The 18,790-nt window shown below is 44.4% G+C and overlaps 1 protein-coding gene across 9 annotated transcripts in view; it reads left to right on the forward strand.

Moving 5' to 3' along the window:
- The window catches only part of EYA2 (EYA transcriptional coactivator and phosphatase 2), a 252,785-nt gene that overhangs the window by 42,305 nt on the left and 191,690 nt on the right, over window positions 1-18,790 (forward strand). Inside the window, exon 5 of one of the 9 annotated variants that reach the window (XM_068262947.1) lies at window positions 4,444-4,627. The exons of the other annotated variants lie outside the window; for them this stretch is intronic. The gene's annotated coding sequence lies outside the window, so the exon portion shown is untranslated. The remainder of the gene's footprint in view (window positions 1-4,443; window positions 4,628-18,790) is intronic. 9 annotated transcript variants of the gene reach the window in all.

Below are 18,790 nucleotides of genomic sequence, written 5' to 3' on the forward strand. Positions count from 1 at the left end.
CTGTTGTACCCATCCTCTCCCATTAATACTTTGTGAGGCACTGACCCAGAATTCTCATGTACATTAGCTGTTCTGCCTCCTATGTTGTATGTTTGTTCCATGGTGTTTGGTTCAGTCACTAGAATGACAGTCACTCAGCTGACAATTTTTTTTTTCACAGAAATTAACGATGGCAGCTTTCATAATATCTGAAAGAAAACCTGAACCAAAAATAAACTGATGATAGAAATTTTATCTATCCTCCACCTCCTCCTCCTACTAAATATTACTTTTTCTTTCTTTAGTATCCCACGGTTTTATTTTGTGTTTAAGAGCAAGAAAAATAGGTTTAATGGTTTTATTGTCTCAGCTGAATTTCACAGTATTTTAGTGTTTCAGATCTACAATTTAGTAGCAGTGGGTTTTGTACCGTGTTAGCCATCAGTAAAAGCAAGAAGTTTTAAATCAGGATGATGCCATTTATTGGCTAACTAAAAAGAATAAGAATAAGCAAGCTTTCGGCCTTGCAACCTTCATTGGGCTTAAATCCTGTTTGCTTGCAGGCTGATAGTACAGACAGCTTTATACATGCAACATCAAAAGGGAAACACAGATTTTTTTCAAACCTAAATACATGTCATTAAGATGCCTTAAGTGAAACAGAACATCTAAATGGGGTGAGAGGTTGTTAGCTGAGATAAGAATCCTTGTTTAAACCATGCTCACAGACCTGGGAGTTGGACTGACACAGGGGTATCGTAAATTGTGAGTTCACAAGTTTAGCTATATAGGCTGAGAAAGAGTTTAAAGGGACACTGTAGGGGGGTCAGGGGGAAATGAGTTGAACTTACCTGGGGCTTCTAATGGTCCCCCACAGACATCCTGTGCCCGCGCAGCCACTCCCCAATGCTCCGGCCCCGCCTCCGGTTCACTTCTGGAATTTCAGACTTTAATGTCTGAAAACCACTGCGCCTGCGTTGCCGTGTCCTCGCTCCCCCTGATGTCACCAGGAGCGTACTGCGCAGGCCCAGTATGGTCTGTGTCTGTGCCGTGCGCTCCTGGTGACATCAGGGGAAGCGAGGACATGGCAACGCAGACGCAGTGGTTTTCAGACTTTAAAGTCTGAAATTCCAGGAGTGAACCGGAGGCGGGGCCGGAGCATCGGTGAGTGGCTACACGGGCACAGGATGCCTGCGGGGGACCATTAAAAGCCCCCGGGTAAGTTCAACTCCTTTTCCCCCGACCCCCCCTACAGTATCCCTTTAAATATCATCAGCCTCATACCAATATAAAAAGTTTTTGTCCTTATTCAAGCCCTTGTTCACTGCTTTGAACCAATTTATAAATTTTGTTTCTGCTATTAATCGATCATTTTTCGTTTTGAAGCCACCCTTCAAACAATCGATTAATAGCAGAAACAAAATTTATAAATTGTTTCAAAGCAGTGGACAAGGGCTTGAATAAGGACAAAAACTTTTTATATTGGTATGAGGATGATGATATTTAAACTCTTTTTTTAGCCTATATAGCTAAACTTGTGAACTCAGAATTTATGATACCCCTGTGTCAGTCCAACTCCCTGGTCTGTGAGCATGGTATAAACTAGGATTTTTATCTCGGCTAACAACCTCTCACCCCATTTAGATGTTCTGTTTCACTTAAGGCATCTTCATGACATGTATTTATGCTTGAAAAAAATCTGTTTCCCTTTTGATGTTGCATGTATAAAGCTGTCTGTACCACCAGCCTGCAAGCAAACAGGATTTAAAGGGACTCCGAGCTCTGAAAAAAAAGGAAAGTTGTACTCACCAGGGGCTTTTTCCAGCCCAGTGCTGGTCGGGAGGTCCCACGCCGGCGTCCTGGCTCCTGTCCTTCTCCCCGCTCCGGAATGGCTGGCAGGCCGCAGCCCGGGCGACACTCTCCCGAGTGTCGGGCTGCTTCTTCCGCATATGACGCGGATTGCGTCACACGCCGGCCGCCTCGCGTCATCACGGCGGCCGGCGTGAAAGTACTGCGCATGCGCGAACAACACGCGCATGCGCAGTACTTTCACGCCGGCCGCCGTGATGACGCGAGGCGGCCGGCGTGTGACGCAATCCGCGTCATATGCGGAAGAAGCAGCCCGACACTCGGGAGAGTGTCGCCCGGGCTGCGGCCTGCCAGCCATTCCGGAGCGGGGAGAAGGAGAGGAGCCAGGACGACGGCGTGGGACCTCCCGACCAGCACTGGGCTGGAAAAAGCCCCTGGTGAGTACAACTTTCCTTTTTTTTCAGAGCTCGGAGTCCCTTTAAGCCCGACAAAGGTTGCAAGGCCGAAAGCTTGCTTATTCTTATTCTTTTTAGTTAGCCAATAAATGGGATCATCCTTAATTTAAAACTTCTTAGATCTACAATTTATGATACTATTCCATGTACTCAAAAGTTGTTCTCTGTCGGTTTTGTGGCTTCTAATTAGTTATCAGCGAGAGTTAAGTGTATCATCCGCCTGGTGGATCAACTGTGCTAAACTCTGGCCTAGCGTGTTCTCCCCACTCACCCTGCCTGCTCTGTGGCATAATGTCATGAGCCACGCCCTCCTCCCCTCTCCATAGTACTAGAGACTCATTCTTACAGACGCGGCACTGTATTGTAACCCAAGAGATCAAGTCCCGGTTCCTACTGGTCTTTGTATGTGTATACAAAGCTTTACACTAAAGTCCTAGTAGAAACTGTAATTTGCAATCCTTAAATCTTAACCCTTACTATGGGAAAAAGACAAAAGGAACACAGCCTTGTTCTGTACAGGAATTGCACTGTACGTTTTATTGATAAGATGTGAAAATATCACCTAAAAGAGAACTTTGGAGAAAAAGTGAATTGAATAAGGGTCTGATGCCTATATGCAATTAACCTTTTCTCCTGAATTTTCTCTTAGGTGATAGTTTCACACCTTGTCAATAAAAAGCCCTTGAAAACACCAGCAAATGAGAAAATACTCAAAATAATTTTTAAAGTACCGTACCTTTTTGCCTACTTTTTGGTACTTTTTCAGTTACAAAGTACTGAAAAGTTAATATAAATAGAAGTTGAAAACTTATCTCCTAGGTGGAAATCCAGCAGAAAAAGTGGATTGCATATGGGCCTCCCTGTCTCAAGCCATAGGCCACCAATAGACAATCAGAAAATATTTGTAATGGAATTTTGAAAATGAAGAAAGGAACATTTTCAAATACAAATTCATAAACATCGATAAGGAATCACAAGTTTTTTTTTTTTTTTTGTTTTTTTTTTAAAGAAATATGCCACATTTAAAAAAAAAACAGAGTAAGGAGGACACGGGGAGCCTTGGGACCATCCAGAGGCTTCCCTCCACCTGGGTAATGGGATCAATGGTACAGAGGCGCCAATGAGAATTAAATGTTTAAAATGCGTTTTATACATGGAGATATCTATAACACTTAAGTGAATTCAAAATCAGATTTTACCCATGAGGTAAATTATCAAACGTTTGATAAAGTGTTTGATAAAGCTTAGTGAATTGAGGCCATACATGAGATTTTAGCCCTGACAGCTCGATGCTGTTTCAGTACTGTGGCTGTCAGTGCAGCACAGTGTAAATTGGAGCAAAAACTGACAAGTTAGCTTTTTCCCGTGCCAATCTCTCCCCCCCCCCACACACACAATAACAAAACAAAAAAATAGGTACTCTTCCCCCTCCATGTTCCAGCAGTTAAAGCATTTAAAGGAATACTTAAGTCAGGAAAAAAAAATGACATTTACTCACCTGGGGCATCCCTCAGCTCCCCGAAGCTGGATGGTGCCCTCGCAGCCCCGCTCCGATCGTTCTGTCCCCGCCGGCGGCTACTTCCGTTTCGGCGACAGCCGCCGACAGGCTGGGAACGCGGCTGATTTTCCGCGTTCCCAGCCGCTGCTATCACTCTCTATGCTGCTATAGCGTATATATAGACGCTATAGCAGCATAGAGGGTGATAGCAGCGGCTGGGAACGCGGAAAATCAGCCGCGTTCCCAGCCTGTCGGCGGCTGTCGCCGAAACGGAAGTAGCCGCCGGCGGGGACAGAACGATCGGAGCGGGGCTGCGAGGGCACCATCCAGCTTCGGGGAGCTGAGGGATGCCCCAGGTGAGTAAATGTCATTTTTTTTTCCTGACTTAAGTATTCCTTTAACTTCATCTCTTTCCCCTGACTCGCAATGCAAGCAATTCCAAAATAAAACCCATTAACAACCCAAAAACAGTCACCTAATGGAGAAGTCAAGCTGGTGTTGTATAAGTCGTTAATATATATATATATTTTTTACCATTTAACAAAATTACATACTTCAGCAGTTGCTTGTGTGTTGTACCATTTGACTATCTCTTTGCCGTATATCAGCCTTTAGTACATGTTTGTCTTTTTCATGACGAAGAAGTCTAATCCAAAACTTTTCATGATTTTCAGCCAGTAGATTTTTTTTTTATCTTTTCAGGAGGCGGCTGAAATTCTGGACTTCATTATGTAGGAGTCCATTTATTGCAATAAGCCCACCTGCTGTTTATATAACTTCCAGCGTAGAGTTTATACAGTGTTCAGTCTATCATCGAGCGAAGTGTTTTCTCACCGTGGAAACAGCTGTCCGCCACATTTTCCTGCCCGTACGATCACTTGCTGGGGTGAGTTTATCATTTGTAGCCAAGCTGCCTTATTGTTTCACGTGGGTAGTACTTGTTGCCTGGCAGTAGTTTGACCTCCTTAAAGGACGGATGAGGAATTAAAATTCTTTTGGTTGTCTTCCAGCGCAGCACAGAAAGCATTGTTTTAACATCAGCCAGAGGTACATCTGCACCATTAAGAATCACTCATGTTACTGACAGGACACTGTTTACACTCCCTACATTCTGATAGACAACTTTGTGCACTTTTACCAGCTTGTCTGTATTGTAAAGCCACCAACATATGCTAGATTTTTATTGCCTTTTCTGATTGTCATAGGAAACATTCTGATAAGTGTACAGGTGTCCTCCAATGGGGGTAGCCTTCTTATCTATAATCCACATAGCTTCCATCTCCATAGGACATGTCTCCTTCCCATCTCTATAGGACAGGTTCCTGCCACCCCCCCCCCACACACACACACACACACACACACACACACACACACACACACACCTACATAGGACAGGTCCTTCTCCCATCTTCATAAGTAAGGTATTCCTCCCATCTCTTTAGGACAGGTCTCTCCATCTCCATTAGATCGGTGTTCCTCCCACCTCCATAGGACAAGTCCTCCTCAAACCTCCATTGGACAGGTCCTCCTCCTACTTCCAAAAGAGAGGTCCTCCCCCAACTTCCTTAGGACAGGTCCTCCTCCTACCTCCATAGGACAGATCATCCCCCCACCTCCACAGGTCATGTCCTCCCACCATCATAGGACAGGTCCTTCCCCCCCCCCCCCACCACTTTCATAGGACAGGGCCTTCCCCTACTTCCATAGGACAGGTCCCCCCCCCCCCCACTTCCATACGACAGGTTCTCCTCCCACTTCCATAGGACAGGTCCTCCTTCCTCATCTGCAGGATAGGTCCTCCTCTGTATTACAGATCCTCCACCTCCTCCCACCTCCATGAGACAGGTCCTCCATCCATCTGCTGCTGCTGCAATGTGCTGCTCAGCAGAGAGCCCAGCAGCATATCTGTACAGTGATCATAATTACACTGTCACCCAGACAAATCACAAAAGGTTATTTTGGGCAACAATTACTCTCCGGGTATGTGCAGCATGAAGACACACTGAACACCGAACCAGCAGTCAGTCAGCCAATTCCTTCAATGTTATAATTGAAAAGTGTTGGTTGTATTTGGCAGGAATGTTAGTTATGATTCACACAGTGATGTGTAGGTATCAGTGAACAGTTTGAAGAACCATAGAATCTTCCTGGAAGCCAGTTGGCAGAAAGATTCTCCTCATCTTCTCCTGGGAAAGACCACTGCTCTTTTCCACATTGTTCAGCTCAAATTCAACAGCAGATATCAAGTCAAGCTATTGGATAGCTGCTTAGGCCTCATATATTGCACTCAATTCTCCTTTAAAGTGGGATTATACTCCCAAACTAAAATGTCAGTAACTAGTAACTTTCTTAGTTACATAAAATAAAATGTAAAAGTATTCTAGGCCTCCAAAAATACCTGCATTAATGCCATAGCTGAAACGCCGCATCCCCATAGCTGAACGCTCAATTACTACCCCCGAATCCCTGGGGCAAATTTGGGGTCTCCTTCCGGGTAGAGGCAGAGCTTTGTGCAGTAGCTCTCCCTCTGCTCGCATCAATCTGCGCGGATCTCCGCCTCCTCCCGCTCCTCTCAGTCTTCTTTCACTGAGAGGGGCGGGGGAGAGGCGGAGATCCGCGGGCAGATTGACGCAAATGGAGGCAGAGCTACTGCACAAAGCTCTGCCTCCCCGGGCAGCAAAATCCACAAACTGTAATGCCGTGGAATCTTGCCCCGGGTTTTTGGGGGTATTCATTGATTGTTCAGCCTCGGGGATGCAGCGTTTCAGCTATGGCATTAATGCTTAAGAGAACTGTAACGTAAAAACAGGTTTTTTTTGGAGGCTTCAGACTCTTTAAGTATTCCCTTTGTGTAAAATTGTTCTCACTGCAGAGAGCAGTAGAAGCTTGCTTATCTCTGGTCATCGGCAAAGGCAAGAATCTCCTTGTGCCTTTATCTTCACTCTGCCCCTGTCCTTTTCTGCTAAAGTGACTCAGCTGTTGCCAAGGCAATGTGTCTATTCAGCAGAGGAATGGCAGCAGAGTGAAGACACAGGCACATGGAGATTCTCGCCTTTGCCAATGACCAGAGATAAGTAAGCTTCTTCTGCAGTGAAAATAAATGATTGTACACACTGGGAATGCTTTCAAATGTTCTTTTATGTAACTAAGAGTAGTTACTGAGTAGTTTTGGGAGCACAATTTAAGCATTCTCGGTTGATTTGTGTCTAGTGATGTGACAAACATAACCTACCATATATGGATGGTAGTAGAAAACTTTCTTTTTCAATAGAAACAATGGGCCATATGCAATTAACTTTTTCTCCTGAGTTATCTCCTAGGTGCTATTTTCACAACTTGTCATAAAATGGCCTTTAAACCACCAGCAAGCCAGAAAATACTCAAAATAATTTTGATAGAACTTTTTCACCAACTTTTGGGTACTTTTTCAATTGAAGAGTGATGAAAAGTTCTTTTAAAGATATGAAAATTATCTCCTATGAGATAACTCAGGAGAAAGCGTTAATTGCATATGGGCCAATGTGTTTATGTTTTTGTGCAGTTTATGTACTCTGTAACTGTATTCCTGCCTGTGTTGGGTATTACTTTAACCCTCCTGGCGGTATAAAAAAATACGCCAGGAGGCAGCGCGGCAGTTTTTTTTTAATTTTTTTTTTCTATATCATGTAGCGAGCCCAGGGCTCGCTACATGATAGCCGCTGCTCAGCGGCATCCCCCCGCCCTCTTCGATCGCCTTCGGCGATCTCCGATCAGGAAATCCCGTTCAAAGAACGGGATTTCCTGGAGGGTTTCCCCCGTCGCCATGGCGACGGGCGGGATGACGTCACCGACGTCACTGACGTCGGGTCGTCATTGGGAGTCCCGGGCCACCCCTCGGCGCTGCCTGGCACTGATTGGCCAGGCAGCGCACGGGGTCTGGGGGGGGGGGGGGCGCGCGCCGCACCTTATAGCGGCGATCGGGCGCGCGGCGGCGGCGATCGGGGTGCTGGCGCAGCTAGCAAAGTGCTAGCTGCGTCCAGCAAAAAAAAAATTAAACAAATCGGCCCAGCAGGGCCTGAGCGGCACCCTCCGGCGGCTTACCCCGAACTACGTTCGGGGTTACCGCCAAGAAGGTTAAGGGTTGGGATAGACTGATATAATTAAACACAACCCACTCCAATAGGTACTCTGTACTCAGTTTCTACGTTTTCATAAATAAAAGAAAACTCCAGGTGGTGTTAATAAAATTACTGTTCCAAAGACATCAGTTTTTCTCTTGCTTATATTCTACGTTGAAATATTTCCAAAGACAGCACTTCTACTATTAGATATGTATCAGGGATTGATTTTAAATAAGCTTTCAGAAGCCTTTTTTTAAAGAATGATTGTTAGAGAAAAAGAAGTTTAAAATGTGTAGAAAGCTTCAGCTACTACCCGGTGGTGCCCTCATTGTAATAGCGAACTGGGAGACACTGTAAGATCAATTCTTTCCTTTCCTCCAGCTCTCTGATGAACAGGGCAAGGAGGGCCACTGTCATTCTGAAAAGGTTTCATTGGAATGTATTATTTATAAGGGGAGTTAGTGCAGCAAGAAATACCGGCATGCTTATGTATTGTCTGTTGAAAGCCTTGGTAGCACTAGTTATTAAAACGATTACTGTGATCACTGTGATTGGTTCACAGGATCCTGACCGAGATACGGAGCTCTGCTGTCTGCGCAACAGCAGAGCAAGCAGGCTGCAGTGTCATAGTATCAGCGGGAGCACACAATGCGAAAGATGGTCTGTTTGTGAAAAGGAATAGATTTCTCATGTAAAAGGGGGTATCAGCTACTGATTGGGATAAAGTTCAATTCTTGGTCGGAGTTTCTCTTTAAAGAGAACCCGAGGTGGGTTTGAAGAATATTATCTGCATACAGAGGCTGGATCTGCCTATACTGCCCAGCCTCTGTTGCTATCCCAAACCCCCCTAAGGTCCCCCTGCACTCTGCAATCCCTCATAAATCACAGCCACGCTGCTGACAAACAGCTTGTCAGAGCTGGCTGTGTTTATCTCTTTAGTGTCAGTCTGCTGCTCTCCCCGCCTCCTGCAGAACTCCAGTCCCCGCCTGCATCCCTTCCCTCCCTGCTGATTGGAGGGAAGGGACGGGGGCAGGGACCGGAGCTATGCAGGAGGCGGCTGAGCAGCTGAGACTGACACTACAGATGTAAACACAGCCTCACAGCATGGCTGTGATTTATGAGGGATTGCAGAGTGCAGGGGGACCTTAGTGGGGTTTGGGATAGCAACAGAGGCTGGGCTGTATAGGCAGATCCAGCTTCTGCAGATAACATTCTTTAAACACACCTCGGGTTCTCTTTAAGTATCCCATAGTAAGAATACTTGAACTATTGAGCTATCTCCTCTTCCCTCAGAAGTTGTTTTCTGCCAGAAAAACTTTTATGGCTGTAATTTGCTCATCAGTGATGTTCACTGTATTCTAGACCAGGTAGGACAAGACAGAAGCTGTCACTTGCATGCCTGAAAATTAACTCTTTCAGGCAGCAAAAGAAAACAAGTAATACAGCCTGGTTATTAATACGTTTTGCATATGTCACATGTCACCTCGGGTACACTACATCGTTTTGCTCTCCCACCACTGCTTTTTTTTGTACTGTGGACCAGTTTGTTATTAAAGGGCTATTAACTACTCTACTGCCTGACGTCTAGCTACTATATGAGACGGATGCACTGCTGTTAATACTGTGAGCACAGAGAGGTTGCCTGTTGGTTTAATCACAGCTCAGTTATTTACGTGTCTCCGCTAGCTTTGAGCATCTGGTGCCGACAACTTCCTCACTGCTGCCCATTCACACTGTATGTGAATGACGGCAATGTGAAGACATGTCATTTTAGATGCAGGAAATAATTATTTCTGATGGTGCTCCTGAGCTTCGCCTTTTGTTGAGCTATCAGTCGCCCTGCTGACGGATCAATAAATCCCTTTAATTTAACAGAAAGAAGTTTGAGGCGAGACTGAAGGCCATGTTTTACATTCTGCCCATCCAATCACACCTGTCACTCCTGAGAGGGGATTATGACACCATAGCAGCGAAATCTCCTGCCCCTACCCTGTCCCCATTAACTACCATAACACAAAAATTTGTAGCACTACAAACACCCTAATCCCCTATGGTATGCCAGACGGTTGTCCTGTGGGTTGTGCGTGAGCACATGACCTCGCTATCGCGTTTCACCGTCTTCCCAGCACATCATTAAGAATGGGGAAGTAAGCATTGTGCTATTTCTAAAGCTGTATAAACCATGGCTTACACCCCTCACCAGTGTGCATGCTGCCTTCTCTCCCCCATGGCTGGCAGTATGGGTCCGGCCATGCACATCAGAACTGAGGGGCAACACGGACTTATAGTGAAACTTCAGCAAGAGGGGTTTTTTTTTTTTTTTTTCAATATTTTTATTAACAGATTTAACTTTTTTAATATCATAAACATACAGCACAGGCTACAGATTTGAGCAATAGAATGCAGTGGTGTGACTACAATTAATGCCAACGCCCCCCCCCCTCCCCCTGTGAAACTTTGATGGGGGGGGGGGGGTCATAAAACAAGTGTGGCCAGCATGATGTTCACACCCATAACAAGTGTAGCCTCAAAAACGCCTGATCTGAAGGTTGGGGCCCTGTATTGGGGAAGGAAAGGTTAGTAGTTAGTAATAACAATCCGAACATTTGTATAGCGCTTTTCTCCTGTCGGACTCAAAGTGCTCAAGAGCTGCAGCCACTGGGATTCGCTCAAGAGGCCCCCTGAAGTGTTAGGGAGTCTTGCCTTGAACTCCTTACTGAATAGGTACTGACCCTATTCGAACCCTGGTCTCCCATGTCAAAGGCAGTGCCCTTAACCAGTACACTATCTAGCCACTCTTTGCGGCCTCAAAACATCTCTGCCCCCCCCCCCCCTGTGATTGTAAGGGCTGTTCCCCTCTAGTTACACCCCTGATGGAATGCCCCTATACAGGGGAGTGAGCCTATTATTAGTAGACAACTGGTAGCTGCAATAACACTATGGCACCTCATGTTGGAGCTTGGTCAAAGGCCCGAGCTGCTGAAACATATAAACACAACTAGATAAAATGGGTTGGGGGAAGCAGCCCCTCCCAAACCTTAACGACAACACATATACACGAAAAGAAGGAAATCTGGGTTCACAAGGCAAGGAAATATCGCCAGCTCCTGAAGTATTTTTATTCTTATTTATTTAGTATTTATAAAGCGCCAATATCTTCTGCAGCGCCATACAGAGTATATTCTCTTGTCACTGTCCCTTGGAGGAGCTCACAATCTAATCCCTACCATAGTCATATGTCTATGTATATAACCTGTAGTGTATGTATCATAGTCTGGGGCCAATTTAGGGGGAAGCTAATTAATTTATCTGTATATTTTTGGGATGTGGGAGGAAATCGGAGTGCCTGGAGGAAACCCCAGTAGAGAGCATACAAACTCCTTGCAGATAGTGCCCTGGCTGGGATTGGAACTGGAGACCCAGCGCTGCAAAGCGAGAGTGCTGATCACTATGCCACCATACCCATCTCTCAGACATAAATAAGAATAAGTAAAATAATAGGAATAAAGAAGGGGAAAAAAAAAAGGAGAGACAAAGGAAAGGGGAGAGGAAGGGTTTTGGAGTCAAACAGTTTATTTATTTTTTTTTTGTTTAGTAGCCCTATGTGACATGATTTCCCTGCTTGGGGTTTGGGAGGTAGAAGAAAGGACGGGAGGAAAAACCGGCAGCCCAATCTGGTGTAGTACTGTGAGTGACGGTTGGAGATCTTCAAAAGTAAAAAGCTGTTCTACTCACAAGAGAGGGTTGCAGTCACAGCAACCACTAAGATCGCATGTGGGGAAGTACCGTCCTCACTCGGCCTTGTCGGCTGGTGGTCGCAGCTCCTTCAAAAAGTCCACTGAAACAGTGGTAACCCCAGTTCAGGGGTGAAACGTCTGTAGAAGGGTTGAGGAGGTGCCCGATGTATTTGCACAGTTTTGGGTGTGTTTGATATGATAAAGAGCAATATTCTCACCTGTATACAGGCGCCCAGGATAGCTACTGCAGTTAACAGGCACAGTATTCGACCTGAGGAAGTGGTTTTCACCGCGAAACGCGTTGTCAGTTAAGTGCCCAATAAAATTTAATGGATGGACTGCTTTTTTAAGGTCGATCCTTCCATTTCTTCAATATTTACTCCTGAGAATATTGCTCTTTAGCATATGAAACACATCCAAAACTGTGCAAATCCATCGGGCGCCTCCTTAACCCTTCTACAGGATTTTCCTGCTGTCTGTGTTCCTGTAGAGGGCCAAGACACAGGAGCTGGGAGATATAGGAAATACCAGATTTAAACACTTGTGACCTCCTTGCACTTTATTTTAAATTAGCACTCTTTGGGACAGGTTTACAAAAGCCCTTGACAAGTATCAATCATTGGTGATGTAGACCAAGTCTGCAACAAGCAACCTGGTAGCTTACGGCTCCTTCACGCTGAGTGAGTTGCAGTGAGTTTTGACTCACTGCACATACTGTGCATTTTTCATGGGAACATGAAAGTCCATAGACTTTCATTTTATCATTCACACTACAACAACAACAAGTTGCTGGGCAGTGCACTTCAACTCATCAGGAGCTAAAACTCATGGAAATGCACAGAAACTCACAAACCCATTCACACCTATTCATGAGTTTTTAGCCATGCATTTTAACCTCCCTGGCGTTCCATTTTTCCAGGATTTCTGTGCAAAAAGTGATAAAATTTATTTTGTCCTGTAACTTGCCAAAATGTGTCAAGCAAGGGTCTAGTATACAGTGCAGGAGAGTATTGATGTGTATGCACGTTTATACTGTTCACAGCATGTTTTTATGGACGGATATATCTGTCCATACCGCTAGAGAGGTTTTAACTCACAAACCAGTGTGAAGGAGCCCTTACCAATTAACCAGCAGCTAGAGTCATTAATTGGCTGCATTTTGTACCCGTTCTGGGTCAGGCAATATTGGCATGATTTTTCTTATAAATAGTACTGATAGGAGTTAAGCAATGGGAGCATAGATTGCCAACAGCATGCTATTGGGCAATTCAGCGGTGTATTTTATAGCTATAAAAACATGCTGCAGGCTCTAATGATTTAAATCGGCCACACTGAAGACATTTAAGCAATGATTACGATGTTGTAAATCATAAAACCATTTTCTACAAAATTTTTATTTTTAGTAGCACTATTTTTTTTTTTAATCTCTTATTTACAGAGGCATTATCATTTTTTTTCTTTTCCTTTATTTTAAGTGGTTTTTTTTGTTTTGTTTTTTTATAAATATCTTTTCCATTTTTAGTTTAGTTTATCTTTTAGTTTAGTTTATCTGTGGCATTTACCGGTAATTTAGTTTAATAACCTGTTTAATAATTTATTGTTCATTAATTTTTTTATAGCACGTGCTCAGATATGAAACCTGAGAAAAGCATAACTTAAAGGAGAAAAAAGTGAGATTATTCCATATCATCACAAACCATTATTACAAGTGACTTTAAGGAGTTATCAAGCTAATATTCTGCGCAGTCCGTTCCGGTCCACGTGGCAGTGAATGACAGTGCCGCTCACGCCGGCGCAGTACAGGCCAACCTGGAGGTCGGCCTGACCTCATCGCCTGGGACCGGGACGGAGCTGCGGCGAACGGCTGACGGCAGAGCCGCGGCAAGGGACATGCTGGGAGCTTGGGGCTGGTGGAAACCCCGGGTAAGGAGCGCTTATTTTGTTCATATTAGCCTGATAACTCCTTTAAGCTGTAAGCGTGTGTAAAGCTATGTACACACAGCCAGCAAAGTGCACGACCAAACACCACGACATGACCGACACCACCACAAACCATTTACACAACTTATTTTCCATGCACCACCTTACTGAACGACCCACTTTACATACTGCGTGCGCAAGTGAAGTGACGGGCCGCACAACATGGCTGCATTCAAAACAAGCGCATCATTCAAACGACTTGGACACACGTGGCCAACTGCATGATATCAGCCCAACAGTCGTGTGAGTTGATCTGCTGGTTGGATCGGGAAAACTGCCTGCTATCAGCCACTGGTCTAGTCGTTTGCGTTCTAGTTGGCAATCAGGCAGTTTAGTTGAGCGTGTGTATGGGCCTTAAGCGTTTCATCTGTGAACATTCTCTTAGAATAAAAGCTCGCTCTCTGAGAACTGCAGTAAGAAACGTTTTTTTCTTAGCCCTTCAATGGGTATTGTTGTTTATTTTCCATCCACATAAATGTAAGCTAAAGTGGTATGTTTTTTGTGCTATTGATTACGCACATCTGATTGTATGCCTTGTTTCTCTGTTTGTAACCTGGGAGGAACTGCTGATAGTATTATAGTAGTCTAACAACGTCCATTAAGCATGTCCTGTTCATAATTCTTCATTGCGATTTGAGCATCTGCACACCAGTACAAGCGGCAATGTTTGGTGAAATCATTGCATTGTATAGAGCTGATCTCGAGGGGATTATTTTTTTTCTCAGCCAACAGTGGAACTTCACATTTATTTTCACTTGCACTTTGTTTGGATTTAACCGACACAGCAGAGTTTCCGTGTTTCTATGGATCATAATGATCCATGCAGATTACCCAGAGCCGGGACAAGGTCCTCTAGCACCCAAGGCTGAGACACCAAAGTGCACCCCTCGACCTCCCCCCAAAACCCTCCCAGCAGTCACACGCTGATTGCTATTAAACTAAGAGGTGCCCCAGGGCCCTGAACACCTTAATCTCTAGTTATCTGGCCTGCAGTCACTGCCATGTATCCCCTTTTCTTAATTCTCTCTGCTTCAAGCACAATAGGGGAATGATAGCTGAGTGAGCTGTGCGCCCCCTTCTTCACTGTGTCCTGAGGCTGGAGCCTCTCTCGCCTCTGCCTCGGCCCAGCCCTGAGATTACCCAAATACTTGCACCCTCACTTACTAGCCTAATATAGAAAATGTATCTAAAGGCTGGTTAACCTGTCCCTTCTTCTACACCTCTGCTTGTTAGGCTGCGTCCACACTAGGTCCGGAAACGTATCCGTGGCTGCGTTTTTCAAACCTGATGAAAAACGGAGTCCCGGATACTAATGTTTAAAATAGCAGCCAGCCTCACCCAAGTAAAAAACGGATCCGTCTGCGTTTGCGGGGATCCGTTTTCAAAACCTGAACGGAAGGTCCGGACCTGCTGCATTTTCACGCAACGGATCAGGACCACGGATACACGCAGGGGTAGTGAAAGCAATGAGAAAACGCATCTCCAGCTCCACAGGCAAAAAACGGATGTGAAAACGGATAGCCTGAGCTTTATGATTGGCCCAAAAAATCCTCCCACTCCTTCCTAATGATGGAGACGTTTTCTGTCAGGGAAAAACCTGAACGGAAACTGATGCAAAACTGATGCATTTTCATAAGTTTGCAGTACGGTGGGTACTTCCCCTGATCCGGACTGCAGTGTCCGTCCTGCAACCGGGTCTAGTGTGGACCCAATGCACCCCTGTAGCTTCTTTCTCCCACTTTCTCTTATTGTTATTTTTGTAACTTTTCATTTCTTAAGTATTGTCAACTTCATCTTTCATCATAATCTGTTCCTTTATTCCTATGACATAGGAAACTCAGGTCCCAGCAAATGCTTTCTGTATAAATAATACAATGTATGAACAATTCTGATATAGTAAACTTCTAATATAGTAAATTACTTATGCTGATCCCTTGGAGTTTGCTATAAAGGAATTCTACTGTACTATATCGTGCTGTAAAACAGATAGGGGGGACAATGCAAGGTCAAAGAATACAACATGGGAACAATAGAGCATTTAACAATGGTGCACAAAATAGTGAAACTATAAACAATGCTGCGCAGATTGCAATGTAGGGATAAATATGGAAGACAAGTCACTGAGTCCATGTGGTGGTGGACAAGAGCACATGGGGAAGAGGGCCCCGCAAAATAGTCTTACAATCTAAGTGGTGGAGAAGTTGAACACATTGGGGGAGGGGGGAGGCAGTTCAATGGGGATTATTGGAGAGAGCGGGTAGGCTGTGGGGTGGTTCCGTAAGGCCTGCTTGAATGAGCCAAAGGTTGGGGAGTGTGAGCCTCCCAAGTGAGGAAGGGATGCGAGAGGTGGATATCAGTAGTCAAGATTACATTTTGTGTCCATCTAGGATGAAAATCTAGAGTGTATATAGGTGTCCACTAATGCTGTTGAGGAAGTCGTTAGTGGTTCACCATTCTACATCGCTAACAACCTATTTCTAGTGTTCTTGTGGGAACCACCTGAGGTGAACGAAGAACAGAATGCAAACAATGGGTGTTCCTGGAACAAGTTGATAAGAATGTTTCTGTTAATTGGCCCCTGCAGCTAATACTCGTACTTACATATGGGTGTGTGACACAAAACAGACCCAACTGCCTTATGTAATATAAGCGTTAGTACCCCGATTGTTGGGTTGTGTCCATCTCCTTCAGTTACTCCTTACATTTTACTAGAATGATTACTGTGGGTAAATGAGATGTCCTGGCCTTTCATTTCACTGATTGCATAGTTGTTCTGTGTGTGACTCAGAATGACTGAATCTATGAGGTCACCATGATGACCACCAGAGAAGTACCACAGAATTTGTAAAAGGGGACCAGCAACAGCCTCCCTGAGATACGATAAAGTATATGCTGTACACAATTACATTGCAATATAAAGCTACATTAGGTAACACTTAATAGGGACTTGCTATTAAGCTTTCTGTTGGGGAGAAATGTCAGCCCAATTTTATAATTCAAGATAGTGAGATCCTAGCATACGAGCTACAACTGTATAGGAGCTCAGTGCGTTTCGTGGAAGAAGGGCACTTCTTCAGGAGCCAGTCATGGATTCAAAGGAGAGCGTACTGAAAAAGTAATAGATATTTAGTGTGCACAGCACAATTGTGAAGACCAGTGAAATAACAAGTATGATCCACATTCTGTGTAAGCATGCAGAAAACATAAGCATTAATGCATACTTATTAGAGAATGAAGAGGGCAGCCTCTGTATTCCTCTCACTTCAGGTTCCCTTTAACATCTCATACTATTAACAGGTCCATTCAGCCTGGAAAGTTAGTTTATGGCAGTTGACAATGATTTTGATTTAAAGTGTTTGTATACTTAAACTGTCTCAAAATTCTGTATTGGTCAATAATATGTTATTCTTCTTTTATTGATGTTGGACCCATATTAAGACCCTGACATTTCACCCCTAGTATGTACAGCATAAGCTGTTACTTTGTGCTTTTATTGAGAACAAACTATCTCTGGTGTGTGATTGTTCCATGTAATAGAATGCCTCTAAACTGTTCCTACAGCATTCTTTCTTAACTCCCTGTTTGTTGTCTTTCTGTACTCTCAACTCCCCTGTGCTGGTCATTGTCAGCACTTCAGTAAACCCTGAATATGAAGTTAGAAGCAAATGTAACTGCTGGACATGGTACTGATGGTGTTGTCTTATATAACAGTGTAAAATCAATAATCATGGGAAGGTATATTGCATTGTTGATCATAGACTGAATTTAACATAATTGGCCTATTCTTACACTTTTTAACATCAGATAGTGGCATTAACATTACCATGTGGCCTTCTATTGTTTGCTGTCAGTCATTTTGGGCTCACTAGCAGAGCCGGTTCATCCACAAGGCTAAACCTAGGCGGTTGCCTAGGGCCTGGAGAGAGTTTAGGGGCTTAGTGGAATGGAATATTACTAAAAAAGGCAGGTGACCATCAGCGGTTGGCAAGACCTGCTTACTTGTCTAGGGCACCATTTCCTCTTAATTATCATCGGCTCACTAGTGGCAGTTTGCCATGTACTGTGGTATTACCGCACAGGAAGTCAGTTGTGTGGCGAAAGATGTCCCCAACCATGAAGCCACTTTTGTCTTGATAAGCCACTCCCTTATATATTTGTCAACTAGGCCTAAGGCTCGTTTAAAAACGGGCGCTAGGCTCTGGCCGTGACCCCCGCACTGGCTCTCCTTCGAAAAAGCACGTACACACCTAAGCCCGCGCAACCCAGCTCCACCCCTCGGCCCCGTCCTCCTCCTTTTTTTTATCATGGGAGAGCCGTTGCGTCATCCTCCCAGCTCTGCGCTGTGCGTCCCTGTTGCCCTAGCAACCACAGGGACACGCGCAGAAGCGGTACAACTGGCTGAACTGCGCGCACATGCGCAGAACATTTCAGCACGGACACAGGGACAGGAGTACGCAGGGAGACGTTATAATTATTATATAAGATGTGGCTAATACATTCAACAATAAAACTAAAAAGGTCAAATCCAGCAAACGTTTTGTGCTGAACTGTTACGGAAATGTGTAGATCCCGTTTAGAATTGCAGTCACCATCTCACTGACCATAGCTATGCGAAGCTGGGCTCAGGAAAGAGTTAATGCTGTAGAACCAGGAACAGATTTCTTGTCCCCAGCGTCTTCCACATCATTTGCTAGAAGATGAAATGCGATATCGCAGACATACTCCCCCATTTGTTTCTGTGTGTGGAACTTTAACTGCATGTTTGTCACAGGATCCTGTGTGACCAGGCTTTGTGCGCTCTGTCGGGCTGGTGGCGGCCGGGAAAGAGTTAAAGTCCATTGAGTCAGGGTCTTTTCAGTAGCTGAAATCTTCTATGCTGGGAATTTATCAGAGACTTCTATCTCTGCACTGTAAAAGAAACTGGCGCCGAATCCTCAAAATGGCGACTTTGGGGCGAAAAGAAAAAAATTGCACGCTTTAGAGAGCTTTGTAATAATGCGAGCACTGGTGGCACATCCAGTACTTTTTTTTTTTTTTTTTTTTTACATTTTGTTGTGTTTTTATTTATTTATTTATTTATTTATTTATTTTTTCATTTGCTTAAAAGTTTCTGATCCAATAAACTTTTTCTTCTACGTTTTCTCCTTGGTGATAATTTCATATCTTATCAATAACGTGCCTTTTAAGCCAAGAGCAAGAGAGAAAATACTCAGCAAAATTATGACAATACTT

The sequence above is a fragment of the Hyperolius riggenbachi genome, chromosome 12 (genome assembly GCF_040937935.1).
Source record: "Hyperolius riggenbachi isolate aHypRig1 chromosome 12, aHypRig1.pri, whole genome shotgun sequence".
NCBI classification, from domain to species: Eukaryota; Metazoa; Chordata; class Amphibia; order Anura; family Hyperoliidae; genus Hyperolius; species Hyperolius riggenbachi.